This window comes from Callithrix jacchus, chromosome 7 (genome assembly GCF_049354715.1).
Source record: "Callithrix jacchus isolate 240 chromosome 7, calJac240_pri, whole genome shotgun sequence".
NCBI lineage: Eukaryota > Metazoa > Chordata > Mammalia > Primates > Cebidae > Callithrix > Callithrix jacchus.
Genome location: NC_133508.1, coordinates 45,777,387 through 45,797,149, shown reverse-complemented (window position 1 = coordinate 45,797,149; position 19,763 = coordinate 45,777,387). Strand labels below are relative to the sequence as shown.

The following is a 19,763-nucleotide window of genomic DNA, read 5'->3' as shown; positions in this document are numbered from 1 at the left end:
CTGGGCTTATAGGGATGAGCCACTGGGCGGCCAGCTTTTACATTTGTAAGTGGTTTAAAAGTAATCAAAAGAAGAATAATAGTTTATAGCACATAAAATTATATAAAACTGAAATTTCAGAGTCAATAGGTAAAGTCCTACTGGAACACGGCCACGTGCATTTATTTCTATACTAAGACTGGCTTTGCACTACAAGAGCAGCGTTGAGTAGGTGTGACAGACGCCGCAGACCACGAACATTTAGTATCTGAATCCTTACAGGGTGAAAGTCAAGGTCACAGCCACCATCCATGTGCTGCTTTCCCCGCTCGCCTCCTGCCCATCCCCAGGCAACCTCTCTTAGGAATTTTGAGTTTATCTTTCCCTTGCTTAAAAAAATCATTTATCATATAATTATGTATCCTATGTTATTTCATTTTGCTTCTTTTTGAGCTTTATGAAAATTGTATTGGGCTAATGAAGACTTCTATGACTTGCCTGAATCACTCAAAATTATATTTATAGGACTCACTGTGGCCAGGTGCAGTGGCTCACACCTGTAATTCCAGCACTTTGGGACGCCAAGCCAGGTGGATCACCTGAGGTCAGGAGTTCAAGACCAGACTGGCCAACATGGTGAGACCCTGTCTCTACAAAAATTAGCTAGGCATGGTGGTAGGTGCCTGTAATCTACTCAGGAGGCTGAAGCAGGAGAATTGCTTGAACCAGGGGGGTGAAGGTTGCAGTGAGCTGAGATTGTTCCACTGCATTCCAGCCTGGGCAACAGAGCGAAACTCTCAAAAAAAAAAAAAAAAAACTCATTGCATTATTGTGTGTAGCTTCAGTGCATTCATATTGACTGCTGCAGATATGTCATGAATTATAGATCCATTCTCTACCAAGAAACATTTGGGGTTTTTAAAGGTGTTTTGCAATCATGGGCAACATTGTCATGGATGCTATTTTTTGTATCTCCTGTGCAGAAGTGTCTCCAAGGAAAGTTTCTAAAAGTGGAATTGCTGGGTCTTAGGACATGTGATGCTCAACTTTATGAGCTGGTGCCTGTATCAGTTAGGACATGCTGAGTTATGCACAAATAACAAATAATTCCCCAATTTTTAATGGATTACAACAAAACAACAAAGGTGTATTTCCTTTTTTTTTTTTGAGATAGAGTCTCCCTCTGTCTCCCAGGCTGGAGTGCAGTGGTGCAATCTTGGCTCACTGCAACCTCAGTCTCCTGAGTTTAAGTGATCCTCCTGTCTCAGCCTCCTGAGTAGCTGAGACCACAGGCATGTGACAACATGCCTGGCTAATTTTTGTACTTTTAGTAGAGATGGGGTTTCACCATGTTGGCCAGGCTGGTCTTGAACTCCTGACGTCAGGTGATCTGCCCACTTTGGCCTCCCAAAGTGCTGGGATTGCAGGTGTAAGCCACCACATTCTGTCATTTCTTACACTTTGGTATGACATGCCTATCACAAGCTTGCGGTGCCTCTGTCCCATGTTATTTTACTATGGGGTTTAGGGGGAGGGAGAAGCTACTCTTTGGAACACTGGGCATTGCGTGGCAAATGGATATCTGTCACTTCTGCTCCTAGATAGTTCTTTCTACTGTAACCTTTAGAGCAAATCACGCTGTCAAGCCAGGCATCAGTAGGGCAGAAAAGTATAATCTTTATTTATTTATTTATTTATTTATTTATTGTGATGGAGTTTCGCTATTGTTGCCCAGGCTGGAGTGCAGTGGTGCAATCTTGGCTCACTGTAACCTCCACCTCCCGGGTTCAAGCAATTCTCCTGCCTCAGCCTCCTGAGTAGCTTACAGGCATGTGCCACCACACAATCTTTAAATAGGGATAAGGAGAAAACCTTTCTGAACAATAGTCTCCTGCAGTGCCCAGCTGTTCTTCAAAGTGCCTGTCCTCATGTACCCCTGTCAGTCATAAGTGTCCTGAGAGTCATGTGAGTAACCCACTGATCCATCTCCTTGTTAACCCCTAGTATTATCAGATGCCCTTAATTCTGTCAATCCAGTGGGTATAAAATGAGATCTCACTGTGGTCTTAATTTCCATTTACTTGGTTACTGATGAGTAACTTATCATGTTTATATACCATCCGTGTTCACTTTTTAAAATAAAATGCTTGCTCATGCTTTTTTGCCCATTTGAAAAAAAACTTGGGGCCAGGTGTGATGGCTCACGCCTATGGTCCCAGCACTTTGAGAGGCCGAGGCAGGTGGATCACTTGAGCCTTGGCAACATGGTGAAACCCTGTCTTTACAAAAAATACAAAAATTAGCTGGGTGTGGTGGTGTGCACCTGTAGTCCCACCTACTAAGGAGGCTCGCTTGAGCCCAGAAGGCAGAGGTTACAGTAAGCCGAGACCATGTCACTGCACTTCAGCCTGGGTAACAGAGTAAGACCTTGTCTCAAAAAACAAACACATAAACAAAGAAAAAGCAAAACAAAACAAAAAATCAAATGTGGTTCTTTGTCCTGATTCCTAAAAGGTCTTTATGTATTCTAGTTAATAATCTTTGGTCAGTTAAAAGATATCTCCTTTGTGGCAGGGCACAGTGGCTCACACCTGTAATCCTAGCACTTTGGGAGGCCAAGGTGAGTGGATCATCTGAGGTCAGGAGTTTGAGACCAGCCTGGCCAACATGGTGAAACCCCGTCCTTACTAAATAAATACAAAAATTAGCTGGGTATGGTGGCATGTGCCTCTAATGCCAGCTGCTTGGGAGGCTGAGGCAAGAAAATCACTTGAACCCAGGAGGCAGAGGTTGCAGTGAGCCAAGATTGTTCCATTGCACTCCAGCCTGAGTGACAAGAGCGAAATTTGTCTGCAAAAATATGAACATATATCCTTTGTAATTTACTTTTTCCTTTTTAAAAATGTTTATAAAATTATTTTTTATTGTTACTTTTAGTAGAGATGAGGTTTCACTATGTTGCCCAGGCTGGTCTCGAACTCCTCAGCTCAAGTGATCTTTCCACCTCAGCTTTCCAAAGTGCTGGAATTGCAGACATGAGCCACCACGCCCCACCCATTTTTCTCTAATTAATGATGTCTTTCTTTTTCTGGTAATAAGCAAAAAGTTCTTCATTTGATTTGATTAAATTTATAACTGCTTTCTCATGTGGTTAATATTTTTGTTGCCTGGCTAAAGAAATCGTTTTCTCTCCCAATATTATAAAGATGTTTGCCCACATTTTATTCCAAAAGCTGTAAGTTTTGTCTTTCATATTGAAGTCTAACATATCGGGAACTGACTTTTGTGCTTGTTGGAAGGTAATGACCTGATTCCATGGCTTACATATAGGTAACCACTAGCCCCTGCACCATTTATTCTACACTTCATCTTTTCCTGTGGATCTGCAATCTCATCTCCCATTCATCAAGTGCCACATGGCTGTGGGTCTGCTTCTGAGCTCCTTGTTCTGTTCCATTGTCAATTTGTCTACCCTGTGCCAGTATCACACTGTGTTTATTACAATAACTTTGTAACAGCTCTGATAGCTGGTAGGACATCTCCCTCCACCTTCTTTTTCTACTTCAGAGATGTCTTAGCTGGCTGGGCATGGTGGCTCACGCCTATAATCCCAGCACTTTGGGAGGCCGAGGCAGGTGGATCACGAGGTCAAGAGATTGAGACCATCCTAGTCAACAAGGTGAAACCCCGTCTCTACTAAAAATACAAAAAATTAGCTGGGCATGGTGGCACGTGCCTGTAATCCCAGCTACTCAGGAGGCTGAGGCAGGAGAATTGCCTGAACCCAGGAGGCGGAGGTTGCGGTGAGCCGAGATCGCGCCATTGCACTCCAGCCTGGGTAACAAGAGCAAAACTCCATCTCAAAAAAAAAGAAATGTCTTAGCTAAGCCGGGCATGGTGTCTCACACCTGTAATCCCAGCACTTTGGGAGGCCAAAGCGGATGGATCACCTGAGATCAGGAGTTTGAGACCAGCCTGGCCAACATGGTGAAACGCTGTCTCCACTAAAAATTACAAAAATTATCCAGGCATGGTGGCATATGTCTGTAATCCCAGCTATTTGGGATGCTGAGACGGAGAATCGCTTGAACCCGGGAGGTGGAAGTTACAGTGAGTGGAGATTGTGCCAATGCACTCCAGCCTGGGTGACAGGGCAAGACTCTGTCTCAAAAGAAAGAAAGAAAAAACAATGTCTTGGTTATTCTTAGTTCTTTGTTCTTCAATCTAAATTTTAGAAGCTGAATTTGAAATGATTTTGATTGGAATTTCATCAAATCTACAGGTCAATTTAGGGAGAGTAGACAATTTTACCGATTGAGTAATCTGGTGTTCTGGTGGGAATAAAAGAACAATCACTGGCTGGACGATTCTTTCCCGACAGTACGCAAAGCAAAGCTTAGGAAGTTTACTGGTGCCATTTCAGGGACAAACTAGGTGTGAACTTATTTTGTCTTTCCAAATCACGATGCTGTAAGTTCTAAAGTGATTTCTCCTCTTGGCTTTGGACACATGGTGTTTAATTACCTCCTGTTCACTCCTGTTCACTATCTACAAACAGAAAGGGACTGGTCATGCCCCCCAGGGTTAGGGCGTCCAAGATAACCAAGCGAGCCTCTCATGTGCCTTCAATTACAAACTGAAAATCCAGAGTTTATTCTGTGGACAAAGGAGGCTGTGTTTATGACACAGACGGTGATATTTTTGTCATAGCCTATTTTGGTATAACGTGCAAAAGCTATAAATGAAAAACACAGGAACTTGGCACGTGAGTCATCATTCCTCCTAAATAACAATTAACAAGGAAGGAACATTGAGACTGAATAAAATGATCCCCTTCTGGGTTTAATTTAGGAAGTTCCATATTTAGGTTTAATAGAAACAGATGTAAATTTCTATGACAGAAACAAATTAGCCTATTTAGGGAAATACAAATTATAAATCATTTTCTAAACGCTAAAAACAAGCTCAGGTTTTTTTCGAGAGAAAGTTTTGAGTTTTTTTTCTTTAGTGGAAGATATCACTCTGATGGAAACTTTTGATGTGAGGGCGGATGACTACGAAAGTGGGCGTCTTTCTCTGCAGAGCAGTTTCCATCTGTGGGTGAGAGGTGCCCACCACAGCCAGGGCAGGTTACGTGTGCTGTCTGTGTGGTAGGGATCGGAGGGTGATCATTATCAAAGTTTTTATGTAAAGGACTCTCTAATCAAACACAAATCTCTGATGTTCACAGAAAAAAAAGAATAAGAATAAAATACCTCATTTTAAAAAACTTTTTATAAATATTGCGACATCAAATCATAAAGACTGATCATGAAATAAAGTGCCATTCTTTGTAAACAATGGAAACAACAGAATCTTAGACGTTACAGCCCAAGGATGCTGAAGATGTCCAGTTTGAGATTCCTTTTGCTTCCAATAATTGATTTATTGGTCACATGAAAATGAACGCTGTTGGCCGGGCGTGGTGGCTCTCACCTGTAATCCTAGCACTTTGGAAAGCTGAGGCAGGTGGATCACATGAGGCCAAGAGTTCAAGATCAGCCTGGTCAACACGATGAAACCTCGTCTCTACTAAAAATACACAAATTAGCCAGGCGTGGTGGCACACGTCTGTAATACCAGCTACTCGGGAGGCTAAGGCACGAGAATCACTTGAGCCTGGGAGGTGGAAGTGGCAGTGAGCTGAGATCATACTACTGCACTTCAGCCTGGGAGACTCTGTCTCAAGAAAAAACTAAAGAATGCAGCTTGGGCAACATGGCAAAAGCCCATCTCTATGAAAAATTTTAAAAAATTAGCTGAGCATGATGGCTCATGCCTGTAGTTCCAGCTACTTGAGGGGAGCTGAGGTGGGAGGATTGCTTGACCCCAGGAGGTTGAGGCTGCAGTAAACCATGAATGTACACTGCACTCCAGCCTGGATGAAAGAGTGAGACCTTGTCTCAAAAAAAAAAAAATCCCAAAACCTGTTTTACAATATTGATTTAGATAGTTGTATTTAAAATTCACTGAACCATTGAAGCCTTTCAAACACCAAGTCTTTCCCAAATTCATTGAAGAGGGAGATGCTGGCACATTCGTTGAAGACACTGACTATGGGATACAAATGACTCCTTCATGGAACTAGCAGCCATCAGGTGTCCACTCCGCACCAGGAACCACATCAGGACAAGCAGAAGGATAAGCACTCACTTCCCACCTGGGAACTTCCATTCGAGGGGAATGACATGTCCAACCTGATAAGACCCACATTGGGGTACAAGATGGCTGCTCTAAGAGGACTCTTCATTCTACACAATGCCACCAAGCACCAGCTAAGTGCCTGGGATGGAACTGTAAAAAGGGGAGTGAGAGCAGCTGGCCTCCTGGAGCTCACAGGGGGAACGGTGCAGCTGTGTGTCAGGGAGCTCTGCTAGAAGGGGTGGGAGGGAGGGCGGGATGCAGAGGAGGTGATGCCTGTCCAGGCAGTATACTTCTCAGAAAGAGCCATGTGCCCTGGCACATGGGAGGAGGGCTGGGGCTGGGACTGAGGAGAGGGAAAGGAAGCCACAGAGTGAGCAGGGACCAGAGAGCCAGATTTTATATGTTAAATCAAGAAACTCGTATTTGGCTGGCTGTGGTGGCTCGTACCTGTAATCCTGGCACTTTGGTGGGTGGATCATGAGGTCAGGAGTTCGAGACCATCCTGGCTAACACGGCAAAACCCTGTCTCTACTAAAAATTAAAAAAAAAATAGCCAGGCATGGTGACGTGGCCTGTAGTCCCAGCTACTCATGAGGCTGAGGCAGAATTGCTTGAACCTGGGAGGCAGAGACAAAGAATTACCAGTAATACCTCCCAGTGAGAGAATGCGACATTGCAGTGCAACATGGGGTCTTGGAGTAGAGTCATCAGTTCAAGTACAGGTTGCTCAGTTAAATTTGAACTTCAGATAGACAAGGAATACTTTCTCAGTATAAATATCCTCCATGCAGTATTTGGGACATGTTTTTACTAAGAACTAACTGTTGTTTATCTGAAACTCAGATTTAACTGGTGTCCTATATTTTTATTTGTGAAATTTACCAAACTAGTTAAGGCTCTCTTTTAACAGGAGAAACTTGAGCGAGGCTGAGTGCAGATGTTAGAGACAGTCCAGGAGGCAGGTAGCTGCGAGGCAGAGAGGAAGGGGCCAGAGCGCAGAGGAGAAGGGACCAGGACCACAGTTTCCAGTTTAGTAGGAGGATGTGGCCAGCTGAGAGCAGATGCTGGTAGGCAACTGGGCTTGATGAGTGGTGGAGATTGGGGGCCTGCCAGAAGGTTCTCTGGACCCTCTGCTGGTGTCGGGTGCTTGAGGGGCTAGGAGGATGGGGGAATAAAGAACCGGCCAAGTGGAGGCTTGGAGAGGCTTCCTCATTCCTTGTGAGGGCTTCAGATCCAGAACGCTGTGTTCCCAGAAGGGCCATAAGAGGTGGAGCAGGATGACCCTGGTGCAGGGGCCTTTCCAGAATGGTGTAACAGAAGGTCAGAAGGTCCATGGGATGAGGAAGTTGGATATTGGTGAAAGAGTGTCAGAAGGATTGTGAGTACAGTTTTTAAAATTTTTTTCTGAGACAGAGTATTGCTTTGTTACCCAGGCTGGAGTGCAGTGGCACGATCTTTGCTCACTGCAACCTCTGTCTCCCAGGTTGAAGCGATTCTCCTGCCTCGGCCTCCCAAGTAACTGGGACTACAGGCATGTACCACCACACCTGGCTAATTTTTGTATTTTTAGTAGAGATGGGCTTTCACCATGTTGGCCAGGCTGGTCTCAAACTCCTGACCTCAAATGATCTGCCTACCTCAGCCTCCCAAAGTGCTGGGATTATAGGTGTGAGCCAGTGCACCTGGCCTCAAGCACAGATTGTTGCACATTAATTAGGTACTTATTATAAAGGCTGTTCTAACACACAATTCAATCTTTCTGAAGACAAGGCTGGCAACAAGGCTGACAGGTTCACAGAAACATGGCCACCAGTAGAAACCCACTACAAACAGCTGCTTTTAGCAATGAGTGTTCTGGGAGGAAACAAAAACTCAACAGCCTCTGCTGCAGGCATCAGGGGGTAGAAGGTTTCAGCTGAAAGGTGCCTCCTTCTTCCCTTGCTCCTCTCTCCTCCCTCAATGCCCACCTCCTACCCCTGCCCCCATCTCTGTAGATCAAGAGCTACAGACAGAACCTTTGACCCTGGCAATGACCAGGTTATATAGACTGTGGTGTCTTACATCTTGGAGAGAATTCACTGTGATCAGACCCCCTCATCACCACCTGACATGACACTGTATATTTATTTACCTGTTTACTGTCTGCCTCCCAGATTAGAATGTCAGCTTCAAAGCATGAGTTTTGTCTGCATTCCCAGCCCATGTGAAGTGCCAGTAACGACGGGTTGAGTGAATGGACAAACGGGACCAAGAAGGCAACTGGGAGCCACCCACTGATGGTCTGTGTGCAAGAAAACATTTCTGCAACATGAACTATTTTCACATACTTTATTTTTTTTATTGCATTTTAGGTTTTGGGGTACATATGCAGAACATGCAAGATAGTTGCATAGGTACACACATGGCAGTGTGTTTTGCTGCCTTCCTCCCCTTCACCCACATTTGGCATTTCTCCCCAGGCTATCCCTCCCCAGCTCCCCCCGCCCGCTGTCGCTCCCCTATTCCCCCTGATAGACCCCAGTGTGTAGTACTCCCTTCTCTGTGTCCATGTGTTCTCACTGTTCATCACCCGCCTATGAGTGAGAATATGCGGTGTTTCATTTTCTGTTCTTGTGTCAGTTTGCTGAGAATGATGTTCTCCAGATTCATCCATGTCCCTACAAAGGACACGAACTCATCATTTTTTATTGCTGGATAATATTCCATGGTGTATATGTGCCACATTTTCCCAATCCAGTCTATCATCGATGGGCATTTGGGTTGGCTCCAGGTCTTTGCTATTGTAAACAGTGCTGCACTGTACATTCATGTGCATGTGTCCTTATAGTAGAACGATTTATAGTCCTTTGGATATATACCCAGTAATGGGATTGCTGGGTCAAATGGAATTTCTATTTCTAGGCCCTTGAGGAATCGCCATACTGTCTTCCACAATGGTTGAACTAATTTACACTCCCACCAACAGTGTAAAAGTGTTCCTATTTCTCCACATCCTCTCCAGCATCTGTTGTCTCCAGATTTTTTAATGATCACCATTCTAACTGGAGTGAGAAAAAATATGGAACGCTTCACGAATTTGCCTGTCATCCTTGTGCAGGGGCCATGCTAATCTTCTCTGTATCATTCCAATTTTTGTATATGTGCTGCCGAAGTGCGCACTTTTCACTTACTTTAATAAGATTTCACCAAGTGCTTCTGCTACTACCCAGTGTAGGAAGACAAATGTTGGATGAACTTTCAGTCCATCACTCAGAGCTGTAAGCTGGGTAGTGGCTTATTCTCTTCCAGCTTTGGTAACAGACCGCTGGTCACACCAGGGATAGGGACTGTAATCGGACTGGGCATGCTATTGATTACAGCAGTTAAGAAGAAATTATTCAGGCAGATAGTGAGTGTACGGAAGTCCCTGGTAAGGTTTTCCTTTTTAATGAAAAGCAGCCCAAATCATTTTCTAACAAAGTGCAGTCTGTGAAGTTGAGCTGCAGACATAGACAAGCCAGCTGGGAGCTTGCACAGGTGAATGCCGGAAGGAAAGAACTACCTGGGACTAGACATGTTCAGAATGGGGGGTTCAACTTCCCTTTTCTGCCAGCCACATGAGCAGACGGTACTGTACAGTACTGAGCAGACAGTACTTGGCATTGGCCAAGGAGAAAGTTCATTTGCATAATAAGATTAGGGTGGGGCAGCCAGCCTTTCCTACACAGTATGTAAACTTCATACCTGATGGAACCAATCTCTGAGCCCTATGTAAATCAGAGACTGCCTTCTCAAGCCCATCTATAAATCCAGCGCACTCTGCTGCCCTCCAGCCTTTTTCTGAAGTCCTGTCTCTCTCACTAGAGAGCGAGCTGTTTTCCTTTCTCTTTCTTTTGCCTATTAAGCCTCCATTCCTAAACACGTGTGTGTCCATGTTCTAAATTTTCTTGGCATGAGATGACAAACCTTGGGTATCTACCCCAGGCAATGTAGCTGCTTCACAATAAGTATTATTTTTCACCTTGGGGTTATTTGTTGAGGAGGAAGTTAATTTTTTTTTTTTTTTGAGATGGAGTCTCTGTGCCCAGGTTGGAGTGCAGTGGTGGGATCTTAGCTCACTGCAACCTCCGCCTTCTGGGTTCCAGTAAGTCTCCTGCCTCAGCCTCCCAAGTAGCTTCGATTATAGGTGTGCATGCATTACCACACTTGGCTAATTTTTGCATTTTTAGTAGAGATGGGGTTTCACCATGTTGGTCAGGCTGGCTTGAACTCCTGACCTCAGGTGATCTGCTTGCCCACCTCAGCCTCCCAAAACGCTGGGATTACAGGTGCGAGCCACCATGCCTGGCCTGCTAGCCACAATCTTAAAAAGTAAACAACTACCTGTGAAGTTGAGGCTTCAAAAGTAAGTATTCTGGAAGGAACAATAATCATGTATTTCTTTTCCCCCTACTCTGAGTTTAGAGTTGTTGAAGTAGGGGCCTAAAGGAGTCTAAAAAATAAAAAATCCCTGACGTCATGCTGAGGAACTCATTGTCTGTTAGTTATTTACATTTTATCGTGGTTGCTTTTTTTTTTTTTGAGACATGGTTTGGCTCTGTTGCTCAGGCTGGAGTGCAGTGGTGTGATCATCACTCACTGCAGCCTTGAACTCCTGGGCTCTTACTTCAGCCTCCTGAGTAGTTAGGATTACAGGCATGGACTATCATGCCCCTCAAATTAAAAACATTTTTTTGTAAAGACAAGGTCTTGCTATAATGCCCAGGCTGGTCTCAAACTCCTTGTCTTCAGAAATCCTCTTGCCTCAGCCTCCCAAAGCACTGGGATTGCAGGTGTGAGCCATTGTACCTGGCACAACCTGATTTACTGACACCCATGGACAGTCAGAGCTCTGCTTCCATTCACACTCTTTCATTTTTGTCATCTACTAGTTTATAAGATCAACCACTTATACTTTTTTTTTTTTTTTGAGACAGAGTCTCTCAATTACCCAGGCTGGAGTGCAGTGGCAGAATCTCAGCTCACTGCAGCTTCCACCTCCTAGGTTCAAGTGATTTCCTCTCCTCTGAAGTAGCAGGGGTTACAAGCTTGTGCCACCACACCCAGCTATTTTTTAATTTTTATTTTTAGTAGAGATGGGGTCTTGCTATGTTGCCCAGGCTGGTCTTGAACTGCCAACCTCAGGTGATGCGTCCGCCTCGGCCTCCCAAAGTGCTGGGATTAGAGGCGAGAACCACTGCGCCTGGCCAGCACATTATTACTTTTGTGTCTCTACCCAGCTTCTGTTTAGAACTTTGGAGACTGGGATGGAATTTCTGTCTCTGCTGTCTCATAGAATGTGAAGAGAAGTTTTCTGAAAATAAGTTTGGAGGAAAGAGACTTTACTCCAGTGAGATTTGCAAATCCAGGAGGTGGAGGTTACAGTGAGCCGAAATCATGACACTGCACTCCAGCCTAGGCAACAGAGAGAGAGATTTCGTCTCAAAAAACACAACAAAAAAAGGGGAATGGGGTGTTGTAAAGTTCCTGCCCGGGTTCCCAATCAGGTCTGTTTATGCAAATGAAGGACTAAACTTGCTTAGTTTTGATTGGTTTATGCGGCTGAGTCCTCATTGGTTGATACAGCTGAGCCCTGGTTGGTGGAGGCAGGTGAGCTCCAGAAGTCTTGTTAAAAAGGTGCTGGTTTTGGGGAATCTCAGAGTACCTGTGTGACTGCTAGTTAGCAAATGGCCACTTGGCTCTATTTTAAATTTAGGCCCAGTTAGCCACTAGGGATCGATCTTGAAGAATTGCCTCTTGCAGGTTCACATTTCTTCACTGAAATAAAACAGTTTGGCCACAGTGAGAAATAGATGACAGCCTGTCAAACCCATATAGCTGAGATAAGATGACCGGCACGTGCCGGCATTCCAAAGAAATCTCTGGATGATAGTTTTTTGTTTTTTGTTTTTTTTATTTTGAGATGGAGTTTCGCTCTTGTTACCCAGACTGGAGTGCAATGGCGCGATCTCGGCTTACCACAACCTCCGCCTCCTGGGTTCAGGCAATTCTCCTGCCTCAGCCTCCCGAGTAGCTGGGACCACAGGCGCTTGCCACCATGCCCAGCTTTTGTGTGTGTGTGTGTATTTTTAGTAGAGACGGGGTTTCACCATGTTGACCAGGATGGTCTCCATCTCTTGACCTTGTGATCCACCCGCCTCAGCCTCCCAAAGTGCTGGGATTACTGTTATTTATTTAAGGTATACAACAAGCCAGAATCCACAGAAAACTCCTCCATCTGATAATAATTAAACAATTTTGAGGCCATACAGCGTCAGGGTTAACTTTATGGGCTTTGGACTCAGTCAGTTTGAGGTTGGGTTGCAGCCACCACCTTTTCTTTTTCTTTTGAAACCGAGTGTCAGCTCACTGCAACCTCTACCTCTTGGGTTCAAGCAATTTCCCTGCCTCAGCCTCCCAAGTAGCTGGGACTACAGGCGCCTGCCACCACGCTGGGCTAATTTTTGTATTTTTTGTAGAGTCAGCGTTTCACCATGTTGGCCAGGCTGGTCTCGAACTCCTTCCCTCTGGTCTAAATTTCTAAAATCACAAAACCCTAAAATTCTAACTTTAGCAATTGTGGACAACAAACTTCTTTCACCTAACCCTTGTGTGAAAGGTACATGAGATGGGTATTAAAACACATGAAATCCAAATTTGGGGTATAGGTCAAGTAAAAACGAAGTATCAGTTTCTTTTCATGGGAAAGATGCAACCTCTCAGATTCTAAAGGAGCTGTGGCTCTTCATTTCCTCCCTCCCTTCTCTTGCTATTGCTAAGCCTGTCACTTAAATGTAGGTATGTGACACTCCTGTGTCACTACTTCTGCAGCCCCCAATCTTTTGGATTTCCTTAGAAATTTAAAAATCAGACAATAGGTCGGGCATGGTGACTCATGCGTGTAATCCAGCACTTTGGGAGGCCCACGTGGGAGGATTACTTGAGTCCAGGAGTTCGGAACCAGCATGGCCAACATGGCGAAACCCCGTTCCTACCAAAGATACAAAAATTAGCCAGGGCTCATGGTGGGAACCTGTAATCCCACCTACTCCAGAGGTTGGGGCAGGCAAATCGCTGGAACCCGGGAAGTGGATGATATCGCGCCATTGCACTCCAGCCTGGACGACAAAGAGAGACTGTCTCAAAAAAAAAAAAAAAGAAAAGAAAAGAAAAAAAATGGGAGGGAGGAAAGTCAGGTAGTAAACTGTAGAACACAAAACGCTCTACCACGAGAGGGCAGTAGACACCACCAGCGCGCGGGCCTCCCTCGAGATCAAAGGGAAGTCTCTGGGCGTGGAGGGAACGCTGGGCCCGGATTCTCCAACTCGGGCCTCTTCATCAGGGATGGGAAGGGGATGGCTTAAAGAGGGTCAGCGACTTACCTGCAACCACGCCGCCAGTGGCCCGGGTCTATTATCCCTAAAGGTTAACGTACCATCCATTAAAGGAAAAAAACCGGCGCTGGCAGGAGTGGTGGCTCACGCCTGTAATCCCAGCACTTTGGGAGGCTGCGGTGGGAAGATCACATGAGGGTAGGAGTTCAAGTCCAGTCTGGCCAACATAGTGAGACCCCTGTCTCTATAAAAAATTAAAGGAAAAAAAAAAAAGAAATACGGGGTGCCTTAGTAGGGAGGCCCTTCCCCATAACTTAATAGTCTAAAAAGGATGTGCAAGTCGCTAAAAGAAAGAAAATGTATGGGGCATGAAAGTGTGGGAAAGCCGCACTGACGACCCAGGCCGTCTTGAGGCCCCTATGATGTGGATGGGAATGATTTTCAGAGTCTTTAACAAAATGGTTACGTGGTCAGGACTTCCCCGACTTCCCGCTGCCCGGGAGAGAATTACCCCTTCCCTATTGAAAAGATAGGCACCTGCCCAGAGCCCAGAGAGACGAGGATAATTTCTAACTTCCATACCAAAAAGCAGGGTGGCTCCCATCAGGACAACACCCTCCCTGAAGGTGTCAGGTCTGCATAACCCCCACCTGGAGGAGACAGAGACAGCCTGGGGATCAAAGGCTCTGTCTGATCCCAGACCCTCCTGTCGGAGCTGGCAGGGAACAGTCCTCCCTACCCAGGGCCACAGAGCCCCCAAGCTTCCCTCCCAGCGTGGTGTCAGCAGCCCTGCTCCAGCCACCCCGGGCCATTCTCTCCCACCTCATCCATCACCCTCTCCCTCACACCCACTCTCTCTAGTGTCACTGGATTTCTTTCTGCTTCTTGAACCCACTAAACTCTTCTCTGGCTTAAGACATTGGAGTTTGCTGTTCCTTCTTTCTAAAATGCTTTTCCCCACAGACCTCACACCTTCAGTGATCCGCTGGGCCAGTGCGTGGATCCTCAGAGCCATCTCAAACCCAGGATGTTCCAAACTGGCTGCGAGTTTCTGTTTTGGGTTTGATGGCACTGGATTGAACCCAGCGCCTCCATGACATCCATTTCCTCATTTGTAAAATGAAGACAATAACACCTACCTTACAGGCTTTTTGTGAGGATTAAATGAGAATATATATATACACACATACACACACATAGATGAATATATATACGCATACACGTATATAGTAGCTGTGTGTGTGTATATATATACACACATATACTTATATACACATAATACATATATATATATATATGTTTTGGTTATTTTTTTGAAATTGAGTTTTACTCTTGTTGCCCAGGCTGAAGTGTAATGGCAGAATCTCAGCTCACTGCAACCTCTTCCTCTCCGGTTCAAGCGATTCTCCTGCCTCAACCTCCCTAATAGCTGAGATTACAGGCATATGCCACCACATCCAGCTAAATTTGTAGTTTTAGTAGAGATGGGGTTCTCCATGTTGGTCAGGCTGGTCTCAAACTCCCGACCTCAGGTGATCTGCCTGCCTCGGCCTTCCAAAGCGCTAGGATTACAGGCATGAGCACTGCGCCCAGCCATGTACATATTTATACACATACATATATATATAGATATACGTATATACACAGAAAGCATGTAGCACAGTGCCTGATCCATAGAACATCTTAATGAATGGCAACCTTTACAGTAAACATAACATCTTCCTATTAAGTCAGCTCCTTCCATCTCCTCTCTAAGGCAGAAATCAGATAAGTATCTTTTGACTCTTTCCTCTTTCTCACCATCCACATTTAACAAATCAACATGGTTATGTAAATTTAGTGGTTAAAAAAAAGTAAAAAAATACAATGAAACAAATCAACAAGTCCCGGTATATATTTCTCAATCCAATCCATTCTTCAAATCCTACCATCACTGCCCTAATTCATGCCTGTATTATTTCTGGCCTGGATTACTGCGGGCCTGCTTCAGAAACAAGCTCCATTACTTAGTCTATATAGGATGAAAGCTTACTCGGCGATAAGAGACTACTATGAACAGCTCTCTGCCAATACATTTGAAAACTCAGACAAAATGACCAATTCCCTAGAAAAAAATGTAACTTACCAAAACTGACTTAAGAAGAAAGAAAATGTATGGATAGTCATCAAATGATTGGGGAAATTGAAACGGAAGTAAAAATCTTTGTCAAATTAAACTGAGACCTGGATGACTTTCCAGGTAAATTCTCCTAAACTTTCAAGGATCATTTCTGTCTTACACAAACTCTTTCAGAGAATAGAAGAAAGTGGTTATACTCTCCTAGGTATTCTGTGAGGCCAGCGTAACCTTGATACCAAAACCAGGCAAAGACAGTAAAGAGAGGGAAAAATAAGGCCAATCTCAATCAGGAATATTGAGGCAAAAATATGAAACAATTTTTTTTTTTTTTTTTTGAGATGGAGACTTGCTCTTTATCCCAGGCTGGAGTGCAGTGTCATGATCTCAGCTCACTGCAACCTCTGCCTCCCAGGTTCAAGCCATTCTCCTGCCTCAGCCTCTTGAGTAGCTGGGATTACAGGCACCTGCCCCCATACCTGGCTAATTTTTGTATTTTTAGTGGAAACGAGGTTGTGCCATGTTGGCCAGGCAGGTCTCCAACTCCTGACCTCAGGTGATCTGCCTGCCTCCACCTCCAAAAGTGCTGGCATTACAGTTGTGAGCCACCTTGCCTGGCTGAAACAAAATATTAATGTGGTGTTTTATGTCCACACATTATTTGATTTTCCTCTCTCTGCTTCCTCCCTCTCTCCCTCCCTCCCTCCCTCTCTCTCTCCCTCCCTTCCTTCCTTCCTTCCACTTTGTGTTTTTGAGACAGAGTCTGGCTCTGTCTCCAGGCAGAGTGTGGTGGTGCAATCATGGCTTACTGCAGCTTCGATCTCTTGGGCTCAGCTGATCCTCCCATCTCAGCCTCCTGAGTAGCTGGGACTACAGGCATACACCACTATGCCTGGATAATTTTTAAATTAATTGTAGAGAAGAAGTCTCACTATATTGCCCAGGCTGATCTTGAACTCCTGAGCTCAAGTGATCCTTCTGCCTTGGCTTCCCAAAGTGCTGGGATTACAGACATGACCTCCATGCCTGTCCATTTATTTGACAATTCTGCATTCAGGAGGTGGAGCTAAGCTTTTCTCCACTTGAGCATGGAGTGACTTGCTTCTGATGATACAGAGACTGTGGCTTTCTGGTTGGGTGCACTCTTGCTCTTGCTGCAATTGCTGGCTCTGGAGGAAGCCAGCTGCTGTATGTGAGAGGCCTGCATGCTGACTGTCACACAGGGAGCCTGAAAGCAGGTCTTTCTCCAGTGAACCCCCAGATGACTTCAGCTCTCACCAACACATTGACTGCAACTTCACAAGAGACCCTGAGGCAGAACTACGTAGCTCAGCCACTCCTGGACTCCTGAGAAGACAAGAGATAACAAATGCTCCTGTTTCAAGCCACCAAATTTTGGGATACTTTCTTACGTTAATATAATTCACAAACAAAATCTAACAGTGTTTAAAAAGATCATAAGGACAGGTGCAGTGGTTCATGCCTGTAGTCCCAGCTACTCAGGAGGCTGAGGTGGGAGGATCATCTGAGCCTGGGAAGGTGAAGTCTGTAGTGAGTCGTGATCATACCACTGCACTCCACTCTGGGCCACAGAGTGAGACCTTGTCTCAGAAAATAAAGAAGACTAGAGAGGAACTTCCTTAACCGATAAAGGATATCTAAAGAAAAAAAATTAGTAAACATTATTTTATTTTTTTTTTTAATTTAACTGCATCGACTCAAAGTAAACATTATTCTTTTTTTTTTTGACACACAAAAGTTTTTTTTTTTTTTTTTTTTTTTTTTTTTTTTTTTAATGTTAATTCACTTTATTTTTCTTGTATAAAAACCCTATGTTGTAGCCACAGCTGGAGCTTGGGTCCTCTGCACGGAGACTCTGGTGTGGGTCTTGACAAGGTGGTCAGTGAATTCCTGATAGGGAGACTTGGTGAACACTGTCTCCTTCCAGAGATCGGGGGTCAGGTAGCTGTAAGTCTTAGAGATGGCAGCAAAGGTGGCCTTGGCAAAGTTGCCCAAGGTGGCAGTGCAGCCCCTAGCTGAGGTGTAGCAGTCATCGATACCAGCCATCATAAGCAGCTTCTTAGGCACAGGTGCTGAGACGATGCCAGTACCCCTGGGCGCGGGGATGAGACGCACCAGCACAGAACCACAGCGGCCTGTCACCTTGCAAGGGACGGTGTGGGGCTTGCCGATCTTGTTCCCCCAGTAGCCTCTGCGCACGGGGACAATGGAGAGCTTGGCCAGGATGATGGCCCCACGGATGGCAGTGGCCACCTCCTTGGAACACTTAACACCCAGACCGACGTGACCATTGTAGTCCCCAATAGCAACAAAGGCCTTGAACCTGGTGCGCTGGCCAGCACGGGTCTGCTTCTGCACGGGCATAATCTTCAAAACCTCATCCTTGAGAGAGGCCCCCAGGAAAAAGTCAATGATTTCAGATTCCTTGATGGGCAGAGAGAAAAGATAGATCTCCTCCAGAGATTTAATCTTCATGTCTTTGACCAGGCGGCCCAACTTGGTGACAGGCATCCATTCCTTATCCTCGGCTTTGCCTCCGCGAGCTCCGCGGCCTCGGCCCCGGCCCAGTCCACTGCCGCGACCCCGGCCCCGGATGCCACTGCCGAAACCTCCGCGGAAGCCACCGCGGTTCCCCATCCCGGGGCCCCAGGGGCCCCCGGGGCCTCCGGGCCCCCCGCTGCACCGGCGTCATCCGCCATTTGGTGTTTTATTGGAGAAGACAAAAGTTTTTAGTTTATTAATAAGCTTCTCGTGAAAAATCCACAACGGCCATAGATAACATCATTGCGGCACCTTTTACTCCTTCGGCTTTTTGCCAGCACCAACATTGGCCTTTGCAGTCCCCCTGACTTTCTTCATTTTGTTCTTGCGTTCCTTTCGTTGCTTTCTTGAGGTCTTCTTCTTCTCATACAGGCCATGTCTTGCAAGTCTATGTTTGGGTTCATTTTTCTTTGCATAATCCAGGGAATCATAAATCATGCCAAAGCCAATTGTCTTGCCACCACCAAAATGAGTTCTGAATCCAAATACAAAGATGACATCCAGTGTGGTCTTGTACATTTTGGCTAGTTTTTCCTGAATTTCTGTCTTAGGCACTGTTGCCTTCCCAGGTGAAGGACATCAATGACCATTTGTTTCCTCTGAAGTAGTCGGTTGGTCATGAACATTCTAGTGCGGATAGTTACTGTGTCGTTCATGATGGCGGTCTATATCACATTATTCTTTTTTTTTTTTTTGAGACGGAGTTTCGCTCTTGTTACCCAGGCTGGAGTGCAATGGCGCGATCTCGGCTCACCACAACCTCCGCCTCCCGGGTTCAGGCAATTCACTGCCTCAGCCTCCTGAGTAGCTGGTACTACGGGCACGCACCACCATGCCCAGCTAATTTTTTGTATTTTTAGTAGAGACGGGGTTTCACCATGTTGACCACGAGGGTCTCGATCTCTCGACCTCGTGATCCACCTGTCTCGGCCTCCCAAAGTTCTGGGATTACAGGCTTGAGCCACCGGTAAACATTATTCTTAATGAGAAGATGTTTAAAGTGTTTTACTTATGAGCTGAAACAGGATAAAGATGGTCACTGTCACTGTAGGGTCCCTCAGGTCTCTCTGTTTTTTTTCTGTGTCCTTACCGAAAACCAGAGTGCCTTGACTGCTCTCTGATGGTTTGGATCTATGCTCGCATCCAAATCTCACGTCTAATTGTAATCCCCAGTGTTGGAGGTAAGGCCTGGTGGGAGCTGATTGGTTCATGGGGCAGATGCTGTTCTCATGAAAGTGAACGAGTTCTCACGAGATCTGGTTGTTTAAAAGTGTGTGGCACCTCCCTTTTCTCTCTCTTCCTCCTGTTCCGGCCACGTGAGACGTGCCTGCTTCCCCTTCACCTTCTGCCACGATTGTAAGTTTCCCGAGGTCTCCCCAGCCATGCTTCTGTACAGCCAGTGAAACCTGGAGCCAATTACACCGCTTTTCTTTCCGGGCGCGGTGGCTCATGCCTGTAATCCCAGCACTTTGGGAGGCTGAGGCGGGCAGATCACGAGGTCAAGAGATCGAGACCAGCCTGGCCAACATGATGAAACCCCATCTCTACTAAAAATACAAAAATTAGCTGGG

The 19,763-nt window shown here is 45.5% G+C and overlaps 1 non-coding gene and 2 pseudogenes across 1 annotated transcript; all 3 read right to left on the bottom strand.

Moving 5' to 3' along the window:
- Window positions 1–9,214: 9,214 nt before the first annotated feature.
- On the bottom strand, window positions 9,215–9,321 carry LOC118143335 (U6 spliceosomal RNA). The gene has a single exon (XR_004727562.1). It is a non-coding gene; the product is annotated as a U6 spliceosomal RNA (small nuclear RNA).
- An 8,038-nt stretch (window positions 9,322–17,359) lies between these two features.
- Window positions 17,360–18,372, bottom strand: LOC100411793 (small ribosomal subunit protein uS5 pseudogene; annotated as a pseudogene).
- LOC100411427 (small ribosomal subunit protein eS24 pseudogene) lies at window positions 18,372–18,863 on the bottom strand (annotated as a pseudogene).
- Window positions 18,864–19,763: the final 900 nt, after the last annotated feature.